General features: G+C 31.9%; 1 long non-coding RNA gene across 1 annotated transcript; it reads right to left on the bottom strand.

The window, feature by feature from the left end:
• Window positions 1–2,618: 2,618 nt before the first annotated feature.
• On the bottom strand, window positions 2,619–3,253 carry LOC118755834. Its single transcript, XR_004995070.1, has 3 exons — window positions 3,051–3,253; window positions 2,938–2,992; window positions 2,619–2,867 (listed from the first exon to the last, which is right to left on the bottom strand). It is a non-coding gene; the product is annotated as an uncharacterized LOC118755834 (long non-coding RNA).
• Window positions 3,254–6,065: the final 2,812 nt, after the last annotated feature.

The raw sequence follows: 6,065 nt of genomic DNA, 5'->3' as shown, positions 1-6,065 counted from the left end.
TCGAAAATTGCATGTCATTACCTAAAATTTCGACTCGACTAGTGTATTAAAACGGAAAAACTTGGCAACACTGTATAGCTTTCGACAATTTTCGTCGTTTACTTATTTCGGCACGACAGTAGGCAATGCCAATGTTGTCGAGTCGAACAATTCAGCCTAATTTACGACTTACGCAATGAGGATGAATGTTGTTTGCTAGTGTTTGTTAGCTTTCAGAAGATCTCGGCTTCGAATGCCGTTAGGCGCTTCCTTAACTTATTTTTTGAAAAATCATCTGTGAAATGCATAAGGAAAAAGTTTAGAAAAACTGCCTTAACAGTATACGTTTCACGATAATTTTCGGTACTTTTCTGTGCATACGTTTCTGCCGGATCGTCAAAGTATCCGAAAACGGAATCGGTAAACGGACAAAAATCCTCATTACATCCACTTTTTTCCTTTTCCTGATTTTTGCTGGCTGGGTTGTTGCGAAACAAAAATGCTCCATAGATACATATGGGTCATTCCATACAATATTTACACCTCAATATTTTTGTTTGGGGTGAAATATATTTTTTTACATTCTTTATCGAAAAAAAGAAGACACCTATTTTTTTATTTCGTCATGATATTCGAAAATCTTGAAAAAAAAAATCCCGAAAATTTTAACTCACGGAAAAGTATATTTTTTTAATTGTTTGCAGTTAATAAATTATTTGGCGGAGCAAATCAGTTAAGGTATCAAAAGGTGCGTAATTACCTCGGCTTTCCATGAGAGTGTGAAATAGATTAAAATAAAAATAAAATTTGGAATAAAAAATCGCATTTTTTTATTTATTTTTATTAACTTCATCATGTTTGATTTTTATTTTTTTTTTCAACCTGAATAGTTATCAAGCTTTTTGGAGTAAGCTGTAAAAATTTGAGAATGGAAACTCCAAAACTGTAGAAGTTGCGAGTTTTTTTCATACCTGCGTACATAAAGTTCATACTAAAGTCGACACTTTTTGGAAATCGACGTTTTAAAAATAGACTTATTTTGAAACTTTTATTAAAAATCAAGTGACTTTTGCCCCTTTTCTTTAATTTGAAATTCTATATACACAATTGACAATATTTTCATAAACTATATTTTTCTCACGTGCTTACAAATGTTTTTAGTAATTTCAACCTTTTCACTATGTCAAACATTTTCTGCAAAAATGTCGAGAAGTAGCATTAATTAATGCACCGTTTCTGCAGCTTAGCATTTCTTCCAAGCAATTTGTGTTAAATTTATTTTCTTGGCACCCGGTAGAAACAAATAATTTGCGATAGTTTATATACAAACTTAAACGGCTAAACTATAATAGTTGTTATATTGATTTAAGCACTTTTTAACAAGCAATTTTGTTTTCATAATAAATAAAATATGCATATTGCGTCCTTTTAATTTACCCTCATAAATAGGCTTTTATTTAAAGAGAAAAAACTATTTTTCACAGAAAATGATGATCTCTATTAGCATTTTATTAAAAATAATTGGACATACTCATCGATAAAATAAAATCTATTCTAAGCAGCTTTTTTGACAGAATTTCCGTTGAAAACTATGTTAAAAAGTTATAACTAGCCTTAGAGTCGATTTCATTTCGACTATGAATATCCCCAATAAGCGGTATGTATCGGTTGAGGGTCTGGGGAGGCAAAGGGGGGCAAAAAAGAAAGCGCAGTAAACTACACACAAACTTCGCGGTGGTGCTTTTTAGTTGTCCCCAATGCTTTCGAACAGCTGTTTGGTGTATTGTCTCGGGCGCCCCTTTGCTGTGACATTCGCTGTGCTATGTAAGTTGTTATTGTGCTTTTGCACCGCAGAGCTTTTCATATGTGAACCGAGTCAGTTGGCGTCCAAACATTTAGCGGTCGGATCGTATTCAGAAAGGAAAATTTGCTGTAGTATACAAGTGCATACGCAATCAGCGAGTGATAGTATTAGCAGTGGTGCAGAAGGCACAGACAAATTATTTCTTCATTTTAACTTCTTGTTTGGCTGTGAAATAAATTCTAAAAAATGGATCCAATGAAAGTCGAAGTTAAACATATTGATGAACTCTTCAGATTAGATGGATATTTGAAGCCATTCGAACGGGAAGTACGACGCAGGTGAGTGGTGGAACTATGCCGATTAGGCTGCTGAAATAAAAAAATTGTTAAAGCGAGTGCATTACTGCGACGCTGCTGCAAGCTGATGCGCGCTGATATGGCGTTTCTATTGTCAAAGTTCTTGGCCGGCACTGATAAGTGTATCCACGTTGTTTCAAAGCTGTCCAAAGTGGTTAAATTTATTTGCGTAAATTTTGTTTATTGGTACGCAGACTTAGCAGTCTTTTTTACGCTGTGATGCAAACAAATTGTGCGCATAGTTTTCAAAGTCAATTGAAGGTTAAAGTGCTGAGCGCAGAGCACCGGCATTTTAGCCTCGCCACCCTTTGACATTTGTGTGCGTATGTATGTATGGGTTGTGATTATAAACAAAAGGTGTTATCAAAGTAAATTTTTGTAGCGAATGCAATGCTAAAAGCAAATGATGTTAATGTAAAACCTAACTAAAAATTAAAAAAGAAAATGAATATAAGAAAATATTTTAGTTTAAAATTTAATGTGTACATTGCTGCAACTTTTCTTATTAAATTATTATACTAGGTATTCTTGCATTTTTGTCTGATTAATCGCGAATTTATTTTTACATACAATCGAACCGGCAATACGTCAGAGATTATTTTCGTAGCCAAATGTATTGCCAAGGTTGATAGCGTCACTTACGTGCATCAGCTGCTGCCACACGCCACATGCCAACGAAATTAATCCCAGCATCGTATGGGATAGAAAATGTTCATATCGCACATTTGCTGCAAGAGAGCCATCATAAAAAAATATAAAAATAAAAATAATTGAGTTAGATTCAGAAATGACGGCTACCTGTTCTTCTATGTTGTATAAAGATTTCTAAACATTAACGATTCCCAGTAGTTCACTAGAACAAAATTTATATTGATTTTTACTATATGAGTATAAGTATGTAAATTCACAACTTAAAAGCCGTTCTTCTTGAGTTGATTTTTTGGATTATGACACTTTGCAGCTACAAGTCAAGATTCAAATCGCCAATAAATAGCTTCTATAATGTGTGGTGGTGTGGGGGCAAAAACTTGTACTTCGGTATAACAAAAAAAAAAATAAAACATATGTGAAAAAAATACTTAAATACAGAATGGTATTTAATTTAATTTAATTTAATTTATTAATTGTGCGTCTCTTGAATTAAAAAATATATACTTTATTTGTACACATAATGGGCCGTATGAATGAAAACTGCTTTCTCTCAAAATTTCATTCCTTCCCAATGAAGCCTTTTTACTGAGATTTAAATTTATTTATAAATATGCATACTACATACACTCGTAGACAAAAAAAAAATAAATAAAAATTAATGTGCAGTAGTTTGACTCGTGTCGACTATTTTTATTCTTTTTCTTTGATTCTGAGTTTTTAATAAAAGTCTAGCTCGTTATGTAACAAACACCTTATAAATCCACATATCTATCAAACTTTGTACAGATAGTAAAATTCATAAAATTTTTACTAAAATTTAAATTTTTAATTAACATTTTTAGAAAGTTATAGTCCATTAATTTTTAGAACAATGCACTTTGCATGTGAAGCGGCTAAGAATTCGCATTGACTTTTAAACTTTTTTGTTGACGGTTCTACGTTTTTCCTCCCACATGAATTGTACACTCGTACACGTACTCGAAACTACATCATGTCCATCGTGAAATTATACCAGGTGAAGTAAGCCAGAAGAAAGATTTAACACTATCTTATTTGAAAATTTGCCTTTAAAAATTGCTTTAAGGTAGCCGAATGCAAAAAAGCTGTTATTACATCACCTGGGGTCTAATCGTAACATTCATTCACGGATCGAAAACAATACGTATAAGCTAAAAGAGATAAATAAGTACGTTCACGTATTTCATAATCCGAAACATGTGTTTTTACGTGACGAGTAATACGATATCGTAAGTGAGAGTTCGAGCCCTGTTTATAATTTCGCCATGTATCATATGCTACAAAAGTGCATAACAAAAAATTTTATAAAAATTGTGAAAATTTATTTTTGCTCGATATTTATGGTCTTTTTTAATACTTTTATTGAACTTGAAAATAATATTGATATAGTAATATTGAAAAAAATTGAAAAATAAAATTGTTGACTATAAAAGTTAGAAAATTTGTTTTACAAAAGTTCTAAATGTGGATTTATGTATTTATGTTTGTTTAATAAGGGCTAGACTTTTTTTATTTATATATAAGCCTTAAATAAAAATAATCAAAACTGGTCAAAACGTCTCGCATACCTTTTATTTTGTCCATGAGTGTATTAATGTATGTATGCACTTATGGCAATTTTATTCTACATGCTTATGTTTCTTCGTGCGATGTGAATGTATGAAATTAGCGGCATGTCTGAAGCGATTTTGATTTTTTCTTGTATTCATTCATACATTTGTAAGTACATATGTATGTTTGTATGTATTTTTGGTTTGATATTTTTCATAACTGTTCCATGGGCGCGTAGCATTTTATCCACAAAAATTTTACGAATTGTGATGTGCTAGTCAAGGGAAAATACATATTTACACTAAAATTGAATTGGCTTTTAACTGTATACCTAAAGTGAATAAAAGGTTTGAAATTTTGGTGACAACTTTTTGAATTTTTATAATATTTGTATAAAGTTAGAAATGCGCATTTATTACACTGTGCGATAGTAAATTTTACTCACCAAAAACTCAATACACTCGCAATAGAAGCGGCCAAATATAAGAAAACTGCGGTTTCGGTTTTTCTCTCTGACATCAGGATATTTTTTTTTTCAATTTCTAAGATTTGATCAACTCAATAAATGACTAAACAAATTTAGTTAGTTGTGGCTTTTTTGCTTTTTACACGACAACTTCATTCGAATTTTATCCATCTAACTTATTAACTTAAAAAAAATAAAAATTATTCAAAAGGCTTTTTTTTCAATACCTATTTTTCCTTATGACTCAAAAATGTTAGTTTTTTTATTTCCACAGAATAGTTATTCTCTTTCATTGGGTGCCCATATTGTTATTCTACATTGCACTGAATTTTTAGTTAATCATATCTTTGAAATTTGAAAGTCCTTTAAAAGAAAATCCTGGTCCCGAATGGCGCAATTCGTGGTCGAGTGGATTACTCGTTTCTTATCGAACCAAACAAAATGACAGCCGTTTTATCCACAATATAATTTAAATAGGAAAAGTACACTCGTTGTCGAATGCCGTGATCTCAAAGTCAAATTTAGATTCCAGTTACGTTCGATATCGAATGCCGCGATTCGGGCCCTGACTTCAGGGAAAAAAGCTAAAAACGCAGATATATAATGAGCAAGACTTCCTTCAAATATATTAAACATTGAATAAACAAAAGAAATATAGCCAGAACTGGTCAAAAAATAATGCGTGTATATTATTTCTGCCACCAGTGTATACATATAAATAAGTATGTATACGTAAGTTTTTGTTTTTTCTGATAAAACCAAAAAACTACTTAAATTGAATGTGTTAAAACTATTTTCCAATAAATTTTTGGAAAATTATACAAAATAAAATTGTTTAATACAAAAATGTAACAACTGTGTTTCATTAAAATCATATTTTCTCCCGTATTTTTTTTCTTTAAGGAGGTGAAGAAGGTAAAAATCGAATTTGCGCAAAAAAATTTTTCAAATTCAATTTCTTCTACATACATGAACATATTGCTAAGGCACGCAAAAATGCACTGTAGGTAATTACACTGCGCATGCCGGAAATTTAAGTTGACCCACTTCCGCAAAGATTGCGTTGCATACTTTAAGGCGCCGGATGTGTGAAATTTTGCCTACCTGACACCCTGTGTCCACAAAATCTCTGCCGCTTTCTGGACACTTCTGCGTGCCTGGTGCAATCGGGGAATTTAGCGATTTCGCAGCGAAACCGAGGTGACCAGATGCAAAAAATAACAATTTAAGAAATGGCAAG

The sequence above is a fragment of the Rhagoletis pomonella genome, unplaced genomic scaffold, assembly GCF_013731165.1.
Source record: "Rhagoletis pomonella isolate Grant_MI unplaced genomic scaffold, Rhpom_1.0 Rhpom_scaffold_07598, whole genome shotgun sequence".
Lineage (NCBI taxonomy): Eukaryota > Metazoa > Arthropoda > Insecta > Diptera > Tephritidae > Rhagoletis > Rhagoletis pomonella.
Note: the sequence above shows the minus strand (reverse complement) of the source record. Positions and strands in the feature narration are given on the sequence as shown.